The sequence below is a fragment of the Mycteria americana genome, chromosome 3 (genome assembly GCF_035582795.1).
Source record: "Mycteria americana isolate JAX WOST 10 ecotype Jacksonville Zoo and Gardens chromosome 3, USCA_MyAme_1.0, whole genome shotgun sequence".
NCBI classification, from domain to species: Eukaryota; Metazoa; Chordata; class Aves; order Ciconiiformes; family Ciconiidae; genus Mycteria; species Mycteria americana.
This window is the reverse complement of record NC_134367.1, coordinates 42,163,614-42,181,930: the sequence shown is the minus strand read 5'-3', so window position 1 is coordinate 42,181,930 and position 18,317 is coordinate 42,163,614. Positions and strand designations below refer to the sequence as shown.

At 45.0% G+C, this 18,317-nt stretch overlaps 1 protein-coding gene across 6 annotated transcripts in view; it reads right to left on the bottom strand.

Annotated features, from left to right (window-relative positions):
- The window catches only part of ANKRD6 (ankyrin repeat domain 6), a 116,696-nt gene that overhangs the window by 41,635 nt on the left and 56,744 nt on the right, over nt 1-18,317 (bottom strand). For 3 of the 6 annotated variants that reach the window (XM_075498362.1, XM_075498366.1, XM_075498369.1), the window contains exon 3: nt 11,259-11,414. The exons of 1 other annotated variant lie outside the window; for it this stretch is intronic. The gene's annotated coding sequence lies outside the window, so the exon portion shown is untranslated. Of the gene's footprint in view, nt 1-10,235; nt 10,402-11,258; nt 11,415-18,317 lie in introns of all 6 variants that reach the window. 2 more of the 6 variants (XM_075498363.1, XM_075498364.1) reach the window with 2 other exon arrangements.

Genomic DNA, 18,317 nt, shown 5'->3' with positions numbered 1-18,317 from the left:
TTCAGTTTTCATATGGGCAGCTGTATGATTCATCACCCAAAGTATCAGCACGGTCTGGGACATCTGGAAACACTTCCTGGGCTTTTTGGTTTTTTTCCCACTTGTTGCTATTAATTACTTCAATAATGACTATTTAGTAGCCTCCCAGGGAGCATCTGAGTGACAGCTGCTCATCGTGCTTCCCACCACAACCAGATCGGACTGACTGATTGATGTCACTGCTCCACCGCAGCTGGTGGCCACCTGCAGCCAGACCAACAGCCAACCCCACAGGCGGTGAACGTGGGGAAACAGTGACTACAGTTCCCCAACTGCTTCATCGAGCGCGGCTCTGTCACCTGACCTCCGCCGTCGGCTTCACTGAATGTAAATCCCCAGCTGCCCGGCAGTCCTTGGGCGATGCCTTGTCCACCAAAACCAACCTCCAAAGTTGCACCTACCAAGCAGAACGATTTTGGAGAGAGGCACGGACACACAGAGACCAACGATGAAGATCAGAGGCAGTTTCAAGTCATTGGTTAGACATCACTAATCTCCTTGTACAAAGACAACTGTTTTTCTTCCCTGCCTACTTATCTCTTTGCCATGTAGCCCTGACCCCCCTTATCCAATATGCAGGTTATATACTTACCGCATTCCATATAACATGATTTCAGGTTTTTATTTGGCTTATCTCATTGAAGTTTCACAACTTTATTACTCTCGCCACCCTCTCTTTCAACACCTGCGTGCACACACATGTCAAGACCATTCGGTATAAGCAAGCTCAAAGCCCTCGTCAGTTGAGCACTATTTACATGACAAAACAGTATCTATTGTTTGATAGGGGACAGCGCCTGTGTGCAAACACACATGCATGAGATATCTCGCTCCCATTTACATAAAACCAGTTAGGAGGTCTTTCCAGCTCACTGCTGTTTAACAGAAGTGCTGGAGCCCAACCTTGGGAACGAAGCAGGCACGCGGCTGCGCTCGTGGGAGAGGGGGGTTTTACATTACGCTCATGCACAGTGGGGCTTCTGGATGGGAGAACTGTCCCTCACCATCATCTTCTGTGCAGGAGCCACCTGCCAATCAATTAAAATGCCACACAGATCCCACCGAAGCTGACTGCAGAACCTCACTGGGAGCAGAAGATGCCAAAATACTTTCCGTAACAAACTCCCTTTCCTCCTCCGCTGCTCTTCCCTCCTTTCTGACTCCCAAGGTACACCCTCCACTGCCAGGAAAGGCCTTCCGACCTCCCTGCTCCACCTCCATACCAGAAAGATGGTTTTAGAGACACTGCTTTTCAAATTACCTACAGCACGGGCAGTATCTGCCATTCAGTTTGGGGACCCCGCTGCCCCCATGTCGGTGTGACAGCGCAGAGGTCTCCTCCTCCTCACGTTTGATCTGAACCCTCCTCCCTGCCAGCACAAGCAACCCCACACTTTCCCAGCCAGCACATAATGGCAACTCAGGTAAATATTGCAAAAGACATGCTGGAAAATTTCAAGAAAAAATTAATTCCTACATTTATAGATTTTTTTTCCAAGGCCAGAAAACACCACTACGATAACCTAATGCCAGCCAGCACCAAGCCACCAACTTCTGTTTGAGCTAGATCCTCTCTTCTATAAACACAAGTAAAGATGTGCAGCCAGGCAATGATCAGAAAATGCTCTGACTGACAGAGCGGGGAAGAAGAAAACACACATTTACCAGCTTCAAAATATTTTCCAGCTGACAGAAGAGCATTGGAGATGTTCTCGCTCTTCAAGAAAAACACAACTTAGGAGCTGCCAGCAGCGATGACACAGTCCCTCCTGTACTGTCACAGCTGACGTCTTGGGAGAGCATTGGGAGACGCAGTGAGGTAGCTGGACCAGTGCCCCCAGTTCAGCATTGAATCACAGAGACACCATGAGTACCCAAGATGTTATGGTATTAGCACAATATTCCTCAATATTGCTAGGTGTCTGGCACGAGTGCAAGAGTCTGGCAGGTGGTGTGTCAATTAAAAGCTTAATGAGGCTCAAGCTGAAAGTCAGTGGATGAAATCCTAGGGATGCAGTGGCCAGGGAGGGAGAGACCTATTCAGACAAACACGGGTGGAAAGGCTGAGTATGTCCACTGTAACCCATGGAGCGGTGTGTGCCCCAGTTATGGTGCACACTGCTACCATCAAGAGAAGGTAATTTTTCCAGTTGCGTCCCATCACGGGGTACTGCAACAGCAAGAGGAAGCACAAATATCCAGGGACCTGGCACACCCTGGAAAATGGGCAAGTGAGAGAAACCGAGCGCAGCGGGGAAGCGAGCGCGGAGGTTGCACACCACCGCATGGGGCACGGCATCGCCCCGCCAGCCAGCACAGCTGGGACAGCAATTCTGGCTTCCTAAACCCATGTGCTGATCCCCCAGCGCCTCTGTCGAGAAGCTGGCTGTAACACCCAAGCAAAACCATAATCGATGGGCTAAAACTAGCTGCACGTGATTCAGACAGGGAACTGCTTTAGGGAAGGTCCCAAACCTGCTGGGCCTACCAGAGGGCTCCCTCTGGCCTCAGCAGACTTTGGAAGAGGCCTAAAAATGGCCTCCAAATACTGGCAAGCAACTTAAAAGCATCTCTGAGGAGATCCTAGTAAGGAGAGAGCCCAGACTTTAGTGACTACAAAGCCTTTTGAAAAAGTGTAAGTTTAGGGACTTTATCCTATCCTATCCTATCTGTGAGTTTGGGTGAAAGGTAGCAAAGCCTCTCTGATGTTATACACGAAGCCTCCATGCTGCGCATTTCTCGTGGTGCTCAGTGTTCAGGTTACAGGGCAGCAGGTGAAGGGGACGAAACTTTTCTTTTCGGACCACAGGCTCAATTCTGCACCAGGTTAGGTCAGCTACCAAAGCTGCTGTTTCATGGCTGCGCAGGATCCTACACAACATGTGTGGGAGGTCTCTACTCCAACCCTAGCGCAAAGATGTTCATAAATGACAAAAAAATTGCAACCCATTAAATGATACATTTGTCAGCAGTCTCAGCAAATAGACTGGACTTCCACGTCATTTCTTACACATGGAGGTATATAAGAGCACAGAAACGAGGACAATAAACAGCGATTTCAAGGCTGCAATACCGTCAGTGTTGTACACCAAATAATTACTACACTTACTTCTTTTCCCCACAAAAAAAGCCATTTTATCAAAATTACTCCTAATCTTTTTCTAATATATTAATTAAGACATTACTATTTGTAATTTCTATTATTGAAGCATGGAAAATCACTGCCTGTGGATGGGGATCCTTGTCTCCCTCCCTTCTTCACATCCTTCATTCCTTTCTACTCTAGATTAAAACACACTGAAGCTCTTTTGTCCCTTCCTCCTAGATCACTTTTTCCAGCTCTCTACTTGTTCATCCTCTGCTGTATTTCTTTTGAGGCTTGGTACTCAAAACCACACAGAGTATTTGCAGAGGACTCTTGAAGTGAGCAGCCCTAAAGGTGATCTGGTTGCAAGGGGAAAAATACTGAACGAAGATGTCTGCTGAAATACTGACAGAGAAAATGCCTGCTGGCCTGTGAGCCTGGGAACTGCCAGCCAGGGAACCAGCAGCATCCCTGAGAAGTGCAGCTGGCATCTTTGAAGTGCAGCTGGGTACCTAGAAACCAGAGGCATCCTGAGATACCACCGATAAATGCAAAAACAAGGGACTGTAACACCAACTTACCATCTGAAAAGGTGAAAAATAATCTGGAAAAAGGGGAAAACATCCTGAGACAGTAAGGATCAATAACTGCCATTGGCTGTTCTAACTGCAAGAACAGGAGAACAGTCTGGAAAATAAAAATTGGTCTGAGAGAACAGAAATCATCACCATCTATTGGCCATCCCACGTGAAAAATAGAAATTAATAGCACCTATTGGCTTTCTCAGGTGTCCTACACTCTCTTATGTCTCTGTGATACAGAAAGGATTTAATTTTTACCCAAAATGGAGCTTCTCCCTCTGAGAACTTCCCGTGCTGCATGTAGTTTTCCTTCTCCTAAACAGGTTGAGCTCCCTGCATGAACTTTCTACAAGATCTCCTAGACAAGCTTTTGGACCCCCACTGGGGATGACTGGCTGACTCCCAACTCCATGACAAGGATCACCTTTGAAGTGATACTCTGCCTGTTACTTTACTGGTCCCCCCCAGGCCCATTTCTGGGGTCAGTTCCGTTTGTACTCCCACTTCTTGGATGGTTTGGCCCCCTTCTGGGACTGGCTTGATGCACTTGGTATCGGCAATATGATGAGCATACGTATATATGCATATAAGTAAACTACCCTAATTATATCTGCTGTTATATTATCAATGAGTTTACTAGGGATAAGTTTGTAGTAACCTGTAATATTATATATATACCTGTTGCTGCTATTATTGGTTGCTGCTGTTATTGATTGCTGCTAGTAATTTGTAATGGCTTGATACATATATATGTATTCGCTGTATTGATCACAGGTATACTTGCTAGTGGTGAATTTCGTGTTATTTTTGGTAACAATAAAGCAGAGAAGTTTAGAGGATGAAGCCTCCGTGTCCTTGTGTATTACAGAATCCCTGCAAACCCACGCTCACGACCTCCTTACTCCCGCAGGCCGGATAACCCTTCAAGTCATGACAACTCCCCAGTTAATAATTCCCTCTGGTCTCCTCCACAGCTCCATTTCTGCATCCCAGAGCCAGGCTCGCCTTTCCTTGCAACTGCATCAGACAGATCAAATTCACTTCCCAGCCCACTCCAAACTCTCAGACCTGTTTCTGCAGCCTAATCAGTCATTCTCTGCCTTGTAGGAAGCAGAGATCAGTTTTTACAGTTGAGCAAGTGTAGTTCTTGGCACTCACCTCTGCAGAGTTTCACCCTCTTGATTTTGGACCCAGCGGAGCCAAATCCTCATGGATTTCCTCTCCTGACGTTCCTGCATCTCCTCCCCACTCCACCCTCCCGCAGCGCTTACAGGTCCTTTCTGTCCCACCACCCCATTTGTGAACTAAGGGTTAAATGCTGTTTCTATTTTTCAGTGAGTGTGAAGAGCCCAACAGGCCTATTTTAACGCCCATTTCTGTGTAGTTACACAAGCAGGAAGGACAGAAGCAGTAATAACTTGCAAAGCCAAAACCCACAAACATTTCAAGCAGCAAGAGAGTATCTACTTGGAAACCCTTTTTTATTGTGTTAAATGAGTGTTACGTTGTATTTTAAAACATGCTGCAGTCCTCTCAGGACTAAAGTAATTACTTTTATTAGTAGCACCCCACAGCTGCTAATCAATCCAAAATATCTAGATAACTTAAGTAAAATCCTTGCGAAAAACAAGTCTGGGTTATAAAAATAACTTTTTAAAAAAAAATAATTAAATAATGCTTTTGGAAAGGGTTCTATGCATCAGGATTTTTTTTGCTGCTTTACTGTATGGTGGTATTAACCCTGAGATCTTTTAATGCTGATGGCATGGCTGATCTTGTTTCCATGTCAGCTTGCAAGGGTGATAGGAGACAGCTGTGCAGGGATTATCTCAATGGAAAATCTCTGGCAAGACCAGAAGTTGCACTGGTGGAGCATGTTAATGAGGGAGGCTTTATGGGGGGAAAAAGACCCTCCTTAGACACTGACAGTTAATATTTCTTCCCCGATAACTCATGCACAGGCCTTGGGTCAGAGGTCTCCATCATGGAAGCTGAGACCGAAGTCCTGCAAAGGAACGATGCCTACGGAGCTGTCACACTACTCCCTCCTCCTCCCAAAATGAACTTGTAGTACAAACAGTTGACTTTTTTTTCCTGTTAAAACAACCTCAAGGGATGCTTTCTTATGAGTTATGAAGGTGCATCTTCCATAGGTAAAACACGTATTGACTGGCTTCCACAACCCCTTTTAATCTGCACCTTCCCGAATCATGGCTTCCCATCCACCTCTGTAGCTCACAAGGCAGCAGAGTGTAACTAGGAGGTCTGCTCCCCACATTGCAGTGACACCCTGAGATGCAAGGCTTCCAGTCTGGGTCCCTGGGCAGGTACTTCTCAGTGTTAGGTACCACCCTCTCCCAAGTTACCATCTGAAGCAAGCTCTCTAACTTACCAAGGCAAAATCTTCCTCTGCCAGGGAAGGAGACTGAATCACTTTGCATATTTTCAGACAGCAATAAATGTATTTGTGTTGTGGGAGAACAGAGAACTTTCTCTCCATGTAGATGTCATCGTGCCTATCACTATATACAGTGTCCCCGATTTTAATGTTCACGTTAGCAGGCAGTAAAATGAACACTGAATATCTTCAGGGTTTGGCCCCTTCATGTACAACATCCATCAAGGACAATATGTACAGAACAAATAGCAAAGGATACGAAAGTATTACTTGCTTCATAAATCTATTTGCGATTTGCAAAAAAAATCAGTCACTATGGGCTAAATATATTTTCCTCAAAGAGGATCATAAATCAATTCAGAAGCTTTCTGCAAATGTCTTGATTTCTCATCCAGTTGCTACACCTGAAGGGGCTGCACTAGAGAAGGCTGACGTTACTGCTTTGAATGGTTGGGCACTCTCTTGAATGGATCCAGAAAACTGCATAATTATAATTATCTTTTAAAAATACCATGACTACCACACTATGAACCACCTTCTGAATCTCTAGGTCCATCTAGTAGCAGAATTTCAGTATTACACAGATGAAGACTTTCACCACCGAGAGGAAACACATTTTAAAACAGCTTAACTGCACAATTAATTCTTCATGTAAAATGCTGATGCCAGTGAGTACTGTACTATTCCTGTTGCAGTAAATGTAATAGATCTAACATATCTGCTCTGCTTCACTGATAATTAGTCTAAGTAGGGCCATTACGAATTTATGAATCAGGTGCCCTGACTGCATGTATGATCTATCAAAGGCAGTTTTAACTGTCTTCACCATCTGACCCAACATCGCAACATAAAAGTATCACCAGGGTAATATTTCCTAAGTACCCAGCCACATTTTCAGTGTTTCCTGGGGGCCTGCTATTGAGCAGATGTTTAGTACCCTTGCCAGGAGCCCCGCACAACCTGGTAATCATTCCCAAGAAGGCTGGCAACAGTTTGTGAGGGACATACAGCCAGTTCTACCTCACTCACAGAATCACGGACTGGCTGAGGTTGGCAGGGATGTCTAGAGGTCACCTGGTCCAACCCCCTGCTCAAGCAGGGCCACCTAAGGCCAGTTGCCCAGGACCATGCACAGAGGGCTTTCGAATATCTCCAAGGATGGAGACTCCACAACCTCCCTGGGCAACCTGTGCCACTGCTCTATCACCCTCATAGTGAAAAGGTGTTTCCTGATGTTCAGAAGGAACCTCCTGTGTTTCAGTTTGTGCCAACTGCCTCTGGTCCTGTCACTGGTCACCACTGAGAAGAGCCTGGCTCCATCTTCTTTGCACTCTCCCTTCAGGTGTTCCTGTACGTTAATAAGATTGCCCTGAACCTTCTCTTCTGCAGGCTGAACAGTCCCAGCTCTCTCGGCCTTTCCTCATAGGAAAGGTGCTCCTGTTCCTTCATCATCTGCATGGCCCTTCACTGGAAAATTAATTAATCTATATAGTCACTTGAAGCCATTGAAATAAACCATGTGCCTAAAATTGCACACATGCTTATTGGGTTAAGTGGAAATTATTTCTTCACCCAGAGAACAGGAAAGTATATAAAAGAGCAGGGTATGCACTACTCACAGAATAGTTAGCACAGCAAACAGACTAATTTGTTACACTTGTGCTCTAAATGGTTTCTCTCAGAATGAGAGTTTCACCACTGGGACTCAAACAGCATCCCTAATGCAAGCAGCTCCTACAGTACACCACCCTGGAGCACACTCATGCTTTTTCTCAGCACTACTGGTATTCTTGCCTACTGTCTCCTTGCTACCTGCTTTGTTGTCTTCTGCTTCTTTTCACATGTACAGAACTCCAAAACCAATATCCAGATCGTGCCCACCACCCACATGGCCAGTCCATGCTCAGCCCTGTGTACTGCACATTTGGATCACTCTCATACGTTCCTTCCCCCACCTCTCCAACACAGGAACTTTTTTCCAAATAAATGTAAGAAACAATCAGGTTCACTCCAGCTCCAGTGAAATTTGAAACATCTTCACAAAAAGATTAAAAGCCAGAAACATCTGGATTCCTCTGCCATCCGTCCGAAAACCAGAGCTGTATTTTCATAAATTCTTATTTTACAGACTGTATGGCATGGACTACACTTTTAAGTCATGAGCTCACATGCAAGTTTTGCTATAGAGCTAAGACTTGTGGTAACAGTTAAAAAATTATCACTTCCATTATATTACATAATTTTCCTCCCAAGACTGAATCCCATTGATGACTGAAGCCAAATCTCAGATTCATGAGAGCAAAACAAAAAAAAAAAGGATTGCGAGGAAGTGTTTGGCACCACCTCTTCTCTGTCTGCTCTGACCACAGATGGCTGAATGCAAATTTTCAGGACTCTCCAGAACTCAGGGGCTGTCTGGACAGCACTGATGTGAAGAAAAGGGTTCACTGGGCAGTGCAGACATCTACCACCAACTTACTTAACTCAGCTAGGCTCCCTTTACGGTCAACAAAGAATACAATTCATGTCATCCTAAAGTACATTTCAACTGTCAGATGAATCACACTCTAAAATTACTTACCTCATTAAGCATCATGTCAGATACTGCACTATAAACATCCAAAGTTAGATTAAATTAATCCTATCCACAGTATCTGTGAGAAACACTCAGCTTTCTGCAATTTGCTAGAGGACTTTTATCTGCCTGACTTCACCATGACATCTCCTGTCAGTGGTAAATCACTGTGATTTATTTAGAATTAAAACACTCAGATTGGAAAAGAAATGCAAAAAACAACTGGTGCAGAAAGTATCAGCAAATCTCAGTAATGACTTGTCTTCTGCACAGACTTAGAAATCACGCCATGCTCTCAGGTTTTATTTTCTAAGCCCTAAGCTGCTTCTGGCGATGATCCCACAAGCCCAGCTCATCCTCCAGCATCAAGACTGCCTTATTTCCCAGAAACAATAAAACAGCTTAGCACATGGAAAGCCCCTCCTTGCGCAGAGGATGGGGCTTTCTAGGGGGACAGTCTGTGACTTACTCTTGAAAAACCCTGTCATCATCACAAACCTTATTCCAGCAGGTGCACAGTGCTTTACTGCAACATGGTCTACACAACCAGTTTGGGAACAAATACATTATATCACATCAAACACACACCTTATTCAAATTCCCTCAAATTCCTAGGAATCCCCTAGACGCAACTCCCACTTACACGAAGGAGGCTGACTGGAGAAAGGTAAGTTATTTCTTCTCTCTGTGTATATCATATTTACATATATGTGACAGACCTGCAGCTCACTTCTATATCCATCAGTAATTTAAGAGTTAAAGAATATTACAGAATTGCATCCTTCAGTCATTCTGACTCCAAAAAAACACTTCTCCACTTCCCTGTTCACTCACATATGTTTTCTACACGTAGCTGAAAGGATGAAAACACTATTTTACACATACATACCTACATATGGACGCACATACATACAAGCATGTAAAAATACAGATCTTATTTCTAAGGAACTATGTGCATTCTTACAAAGTGTTTGGGCTTTTAATATTGAGAACTCTGGAGGCTAAAGATTTTAAGGAGCTATCTCTCCAGATTTTGGCCCTTCATCTTCCTCTCCATTCACCACTGCAGTCCTGGTTTGCATACCAGGGAAACAGTAGGCATTGTATGCACACCCATGTAAGTCATCAAAAACAGAGGCTTCCACAGAAAGCGTTACAGGCTCCACCTATCTGAAAATCCAGTATCTCACAATGCTTTCCTGTACCTGAGCATTTATCCTACTTAAGGATTCACATAGATGTGATTTCTTGTGATTTCTTTTTAAGTAGAAAATGGAATAAATAAAACAAGTAATTGCAATCTATATTTCTAACAACATATTGCTCGGTCTGCCATTGCTTTAATTATGGGTCTTACAGCAATGATTGGTTTGGGCTTTTTTTCTTTTAGGCGTATCAGAATTGTAGATGCCTTGATATGTCAAGCAAGACCATTTCATTTTAATATATTTGCTGTTAAGATAGCCTCAGAAGACATGCAGCTTGCTTTCACTCAAGGTTCAGGAAACAGCAGTGCTGTATCATGCATGACAAGTTAATAACCTATAATGTATATACCTTGGACAAATACCCCAGCTGGTCAAGCACTCCAGAAAAGGAAACTCCCCAGGCTGCTGGGAAGGAAACCAATCACTCAATCTCATGCATTTTCTCCCAGCTGGGACTGGGCAGAGCACAGGCGATGTGTCTCAAGGGATGGGCTCCACAGGCAGACCTCTTTCAGCTGTGGAAAGGCAGCAGTGGTATCCAGGTTCAAACACCTGGGCAAGGCCTGGACACTGGAGTCACCTCCCTCCAACCTCCCCAGCTGCCTCCTCATACTTTGTAGCATCCCACCGAGCATGCAATCTATGCAATCCTTTGGGTCTACAAGTTCATCTCTTAAGGGCTAGAGCTACAACCTACAAAACACCTAAGGATTGCTTTGCAAAGGGCTTCTGAACACAGTCATTCACTATTTGAAATTAAAAGGCCATTAAAAGTCACTAAGAAAACAGAAAGCATCCTGAAGATGTTCTCCGTCTCCCTCTGCCTTTGGAAACTGTGGTTGTCCACCTGTGTCCTGGAGAAAGCAGGTCAGGACACTGTCCTCTTTATTCCTGCATAGGTCCCCTGCTTGAGCAGGCGAACGTGGCCCACAAAACAGGACGGCTCCTTTCTTGATAGAGCCGTGCAGGTATTTTCCTGTGCAGCCTTCATATCAGCCCCAAGAGCTGGTCCCTTCCAGGTGATCTTTTCCCAGCCAAAGCAGTTCTCCTTCCCAGAAGCCAGCCTCTTGCTTAGAGAAATCCCATTTCAATAGGATTCTCGACACTTTTCTTCACTAGCCTTGAGCCCCCAGTCCTTAGAAACGCAGCTCAACAGCAGTGTAAATGGATAGCAGAGGAGGCAAGGAACTACATACTCCAAAGGACACAGCAGTGTGATATAAATACCATAACCCGGCACCACAGGTAAAACTCCAAGCTCCTCTCACTCTGTATTCACCCAGGAACTTTAATGCGTCTCCAAATAAATTTCTGCATGGCATTACTTTAATGCATTTTAGGGGGGGGGAAGTCAGATTTGCTTTTTACTCACTCTTAAGGATCTCCTGTTCAGTTTTTTCTGATGAACATTTTACAGCTGTGTCTCACCGAGCAGCCTCTGGCTGGGGACAACGGGGATGCCAGCTTCAGTCTTTGCCAGTGCTGATGGCAACAGCGAGTCTCTGTACCACGGTACGGTACACTGCTCCTGTGTAAGGAGAAACATGTTATAAATGGAGCATCAAAGCAGATGGAGGAGTACAGAAATTTAACACCGGTGCTTTCTGCAGCTTTCGGCTGCCTGAATACACCTGGGCAAACCCAGCCATTTCCTCCTGAGGTTTTCACAGCCGCTTCCCACTATAAACAAAACAAGTTCAAACCATGGCCCTCCGGTTTGGTTCCCACTAGCCGATCTCTGAAAATCCAAAGCAGTGAGAGCTGCACAATTATACAAACAAGGAAAATGAGACAGAGATCTTCATATCTTCACAGAAATCACGTGACAAATCAATAAAATCAGGAAAAGGACTTGTTCTGCTTCTCTCTCTAGTACCTCCCCCATCACATCTTGCTGTCACCCCAGCCCAGGCGTCCCATTTCAGCCCTGGCACCTAGGTGGACACGAGTGAGTAGATTTTTCTCTGGCTATTGGAACTTATTAGACATATTCGCTAAGGTTTCCATTCTCAGCCTGTGATCTTTCTCTTGTTCTCTTTACACAAATACTCCTACTAGCTCCCCTTTCTTGCTGCTTTTCCAGGTTTATTTGTTGCCATAACTGTTGTTACATCCTTTCTGAAGCCAGAATATCCCCTCTAAACTCCAGACAGACTACCATGTTAGCAGTATTCGTGAGCAGATGAGAAGACTTACAGGCCTGCACTGCCAAAGCAAGCAGGTGTCTACAATTCCTGGGTCATAAATTCAACCTTTGAGGCATGCAGGGGTGGAGGGCTGGGGGCTCACAGTGGTTTCCTTTCCAAAGGTAAAATGGCAGCTCTGTTCATCTTTAGAAAAGCAAGTTGCAGAAGCTTCCCCAGGGCACAGAGGCAGAGTGAGCAGCTGCCACTTTAACAAGAAGGAAATGGACTTTTACTCTCCTCCTAAAATCCCTGTGGTAGAGGCAAAGGATCTGCCAGAGACTGGGCTGCTGGTAAAACAGAGCAAGCCATAAAGTAAATGACGTGCTCAATTATCGCCTCTAAACAGCAATGACCGCACTGGGGAGAATGGTGACTTCTCTTTCTGAAGCCCGCTGACACGCTACAGAAACACAGATTGACAATGACAAGCTTTCCTGCCCCACCTCTTACACCCAGCAAAGATAAGAAATATTCCATATGAAAACTGCTAGCAAATGGGGGAAGTATGCTAGCAAAGCATTACTCCACGCTTGCCTGCTTCTTCCACGCTTCACTACGTATCTGCTTCAGGCCACTGCTGGGAGACGGACTTCTGGACTAGCCAGGTTTCACCATTCTCACATACAGGTGAAAGAAAGGCTGCAAAAGAGCATACGATCCCAATGCTGAGCATGTGCTTCAGTAAACCCACATGCATCTTATAAAAAGTTAATACCTGTGTAGTGTGGTCTTTTTTTTTTTCTTCTTTTTTTTGAAAGAGTGATGCCTTTTCAATTGAACATTTTTGTTAAACAATACTGGAGCAGTGGTCATCGCCTCCCCTTATGGTTAGAGAGCAGACCAAATAGTCTGCCGGGGAGTGCCTGGCTCCACAGGCTAGAAATGAACCCTCTGGTCTCAGCGCAATGTCACTGCTTGTTCAACGGTGTTCACGAATGATGGAAGTCACTTGGCCTGCTTGAACTTTTGAGAACTGCAGACAGAAAACTGCTAAGAATAAATAATCTCTCTTGATCTCTGAAGCAGAAATCATTGCGAAATGCCAGTTCAGCGACTTCAATTAGAATATGCTGTTGGAAGACCTTACCATCCCTCTTCCCTACTAATTAACATCTCTGCATAATTCAGCTGCTTTTCCTATCCTTTTTCCTAACGCATTCAGATCAGACAATGTGTTTATGTGCAAAAAAGTGATAATACAGAAAGGCACTGGAAAACTAACCCCCAGTTACGCCTGTGACTTGACACTTTTGTACTGTTTTGCTATGTTGTCAATGACAATGTCATTGTCTTGCAAATACACCTTTCTGTTTCATTTTAATTAGAAACATCAATTGAAATATACAGAACCAAATAAATAAACTGTATCTAAACTACAGGTAGACTATTAATAGCCATGCTCAACATGATGTGCAAAAACATGTAGCCTAAAGTTAGAATCACAGAAATGGAAAACAGAGAGAGATCTCCAGAGCTTATCTAATCCCTTCTTACAGTTTTTACCATAGCTACGCTTACCACAGTTTCTCTGGGTTTTTTTTCCCAGTCTCACAGCATCAAACACAAAACTTTAAACTGCCTTGTTTGGAACCCATTCTTCCTTTCTCAAAATCCTCATCATTCCCATAGGACATTAACACCACTTCCCTTAAGTTTGTTGAAATTAAGCCCCTTGTCTTTATTCCACTGCTCCCACTCCTTCCTTCTCTAAAAATCATAAATGCTCTTTTTTTTTAAAGGAAAAATTAGGAAAAAAACCCTTTCCAGTCTTACTTAAAGTAGAATAAAATAGCTATACATCTTTCTCGCCCTTCCTCACATCCCTCTCTCGGATGAAAATTTTTTCCCAGTACACTTCAAGATGCGCGTTGGGCATTTACTTTCTTATAAGGAAATGACAAAGTCCTCTGTGACTATCAAGAACCTTTACTATCATCAACAAACTCAGGTAGAAGCCTGCCTGATTTTTCTTTCTTTTTTTTTTTTAAGGTGGAGTGAAGACCCAGCAGCTCCTTAAAATATCAGTAGGTAGTTTAGATGCTATGCTTCAAACTCCTTGTTCAAGTTTCTTCTTCAATTTTTATTTCTGCAAGCAAGTCGGAATGTGGAATCTGACCCACTAGCAATCACATAAGTACAGCTACTGACAGTGAGTACAAGTCAGACAACAGCAGAAGAATCAGACATGAAATTTTACTTCACTGAAAGGGTTATCAAGCGTTGGAACAGGCTGCCCAGGGAAGGGGTTGAGTTGCCATCCCTGGAAGTATTTAAAAGACGTTTGGATGAGGTGCTTAGGGACATGGTTTAGTGGTGGTCTTGGTAGTGTTAGGTTTACGGTTGGACTCGATGATCTTAAAGGTCTTTTCCAACCTATATGATTCTGTGATTCCGTGATTTTGTGATTCATGTCCTAAAGGCCTAATGCAAACATGAAGGGTGGTTGTATCGATATGCTGGATAGTCCTAACCCAAGCAGCCACAGATGGATTTGCTGGGCCCAAATGTGTGCTTGCAGCAAATCCCAACCTCTCCAACTGTGATGCTTTGATGCATCAAGTCGTGACACCAGAAAACAGTTCGTGTGTGAGGCTGCACGGTGGGGAGACCACAACACTATGGCACCTGAAGAAGGACCCGAGTGCTGGGCTGCACCTGGGCAGTAAGGCTCCCAAGCAGGACCTTGCTTGGCGGTGTTGCTACCATAGACAGTGCAACACCATGACCTCTCTGGGAAGGAGCTCAGGAAGGAAACCAAGAGCTGTGAGTTTCATGTCCAGTGTACAAGGCTTGACAGGATAAAACCCAAACATTTGCTCTTGTGTGGCCTCCAGTTACCCAGAGGGGCTGCTGGGTGCACGGAGCTCTGCTGCATGAGGGCTCAGGGCAGATGGGCAGCATGCCTGAGGACAACCAAGTTCAGCTGAACAAAACAAAATGGGGAAGTCTGATTTTGCCTTTCAATGCAACCAGCCTACTGATCCCATTCAGAGTACAATTTAACAAAAATAGTCCAAGCTGGCTTTCTTCTCTTTTCTTTTACAGCATGGTCCACTGAAACACAAGCTGTTGACAATACAAAATGCAGCAACACTGAACATAAGCTGTAACTCAACACGGACTGCAAAAGAAGATTAACTTAACAAGACCTAAGTTTGACTCCTTTTATCCTTTGCTGTATAACTTAAGTCATTACTAATTAGCCACACTTTTAAGAAGTTCTTGCAACTAATGCAAATGTTGGTTGTTAAGTTCCTATTCATACAATGCTTCAAGATTTAAATCATGTTTAAGTTCCCTTACCACACTGCAAGTATCTGTGGATTAACTTACTGTCATTGGACTAAGTGATGGAAAGCAAAATATAGGCCATTTTCACAAATCATGTAAACAGAATTATTTCTTGTTATTCATTTATTCCAGCTGCTTTATAGTACAGCACATGTCTCTAGGGCTCCATACTTTAGCATAACAGGAGCTGATGCTGGTACTTAGCAAGCTGGAAGTATAAATCTAACCTCTCAAGTCCCTGAATTACAAACTCGGGTATCTAAGTTTTGGTAACCAACTTAGAAAACTGTGATTTGCTGAACTGCTGTTCTCAAAACTGCAGTTCATTAATGAATGGAGAAGACAACCTACTGACAGATAATTCAGCCCATGGCCAAATACTGACAGCCTGAGGTATTCAACCCCTTTTTCCCTTCGGCCTTCATAGGCAAAGCCTGCTGCCAGACCCCTGTGTGCACCAGTGCAGTTTGGGAAGGACAGCAGCAACCAACAGTAGGGGAGCAAAAGGGCAAGGACTACTTACAGAAGCTGAATTATTCAAATCCATGGGGTTGGATGGGAATCACCCGTGCTGGAAGAGCTGGTTGATCATTTCTCTGTCATCACAGAAAATCATGGTGAAGTGGAAGAAGTCCCTTATAACTGGGAAAGGCTAACATTACACCCATCTTCAGATGGGATAGATGGGAAGGAGGACCCAGGGAAATATAGGCCAGTTAGGTTACCTCAGTCCCTGGAAAGATCATGTAGCACATCCTCGTGGAACGCACGTCCCAGCATGTGCACGATGAGAAGGTAAATCACGAACAACCAGCCCATCCATGCTTGACTAATCAATGAGCTATTGTTTAGTATCAATGACCCCAGTGATGGCTCTGAATGCACCTTTGGCATATCTGCAAATGACACTAAACTGGGGAAATGGCTGACATGCTAGAAAGTAGCATTGATCCTTTGAGCTTGACAAACTTCAGGACTGAGCCAATGGAAATCTCCAAGGAGAAGCGTGAAGTTCTGCACCAGGGCAGAATAGCGCATGGACCACTACAGGCTGGGAACTGACCAGATGAGCAATAGCCCTGCTAATGAACCCAGGAGCTACAGTGGTCCCTGTGCTTAATATAAACCAACAGCATGCTTTCACTCTGAATAAGGCAAACTCCATACTGCACTACACTAGCAGGGAACATGACCAGTAGATCAAGGGAAGCTATTTATCCATCACTTCTGAGGCCACGCTTGGGACCCTGTGCCCCATTTTGCACCCCCTAAGTTCAAAATGGGGCTTGAGAAACTGGAAGGGATCCAGGAGAGGGCTACCAACATGGTCGTGAACCTGGAGTATGACCTGCAAGGAAAGACTGAATAGAGCACAGCTCATTTAATCTGGCAAAGAGGAGGCTACGGTTGATCTAAAAGCAGCCTACAACTGCTTGATCTGATTGCAACTGACGGGAATATATATTTCCCAGCAGGCAGGCACGCAGCAGCGGGCAGGCGTGCGGCAGCATGGTGACCACATGGCAAAAAGCAGTGTCCTCTGCTTCTCCTGAGCTTTTAGCACCTAGTAGAACTAATGCAGCCACACAGACAGAGATCCTGTTCAAGCACCTGACCACCCAGGTTTCCAGCTGTGGGATGTGCGAAGGGATATTCCTAGAGGTGGAAAGTGACTGCAAGCAAGCCCATGGGAGGTGTGACCAGATTGATGAACTGCTCTGCTTGGTGACCGAACTGCAGGAGGAGATGGGCAGACTGAGGAGTATTCGAGAGTCTGAGAGGGAGACTGATCAATGGAGCCGTACCCTGCCATCTGTGATGCACGGAAGCCAACTCAGCATGGCCACTATGGAGGCAGGTCCTGGATCTACTTTGTGCCAGAAGAAAGGCAGTTGTCACAAGAGATAAGGAGGGGTGGAAGAAGGTTACAGCATGGAGCGGTAAGAGGGACCCCTCCTTACCCTCTAAGATACCCTTACGGAATAGGCATGAGGCCCTGGGTATGGATGAAGCGCATAATAAGACAGAGGAGGAACCTGCACAAGCAGTCTTGCCAAGGTCAGAGAGACCAATCCCTCGCAACAACAGTTGCATTAAGACCAGCACGGAGAAGAAACAATAGTGAGTTATGGTCATTGGTGATTCCCTCCTGTGCAGAACGGAAGCACCCATTTGCAGACCGCACCCTCTTTTCAGGGAAGTTTGCTGCCTCCCTGGGGCCCAATTTAGGGACGTCACCACAAGACTGAAGAGCCTAGTTCAACCTTCAGATTACTATCCATTCCTGCTCTTTCACATGGGTGCAAATGATGTCGCAACAAAAAGTCTGAGGTCAATCAAAAGAGACTTCAGAGCCCTGGGAAGAATGCTAAAAAATTCGGGAGCAAAGGTAGTGTTTTCCTCAATCCTCCCAGTAATGGGGGGAGACTTTGGAAGAAACAGGCGAGCCCAGGATATCAATACCTGGCTCCAGGACTGGTGCCTCCGCCAATACTTGGGGTTTTTAAACCATGGAAGAGCCTCTGAGACACAAGGTATGCTGGGACCTGATGGGATCTACCTGTCCCAACAGGGAAAATGCATCTTTGGGCGTAAGCTGGCGGGACTGATCAAGAGAGCTTTAAACTAGAATTGATGGGGTAGGGAATACCAACAGGATTCCAGTAGGTAAGCCAAGGGCTGGCATGGCATTGCCTGAGTGTGGCAATGCTAGTGGGAATGTTTACACTGCTCCTGGGAGCATGGAGGGCTCAGGAGCATATCTGAAATGCTGGTACACCAATGCATGCAGTATGAGAAACAAACAGGATGAACTGGAAGCATTGGTCAGCTCCCAGAGCTACAGTATCATTGGTATTAGTGAGACTTGGTGGAATGAGTCCCACGGTTGGAGTGCTGGGATGGAGGGCTATAGGCTGTTCAGAAGGGACAGGCAGGGCAGGCGAGGTGGAGGT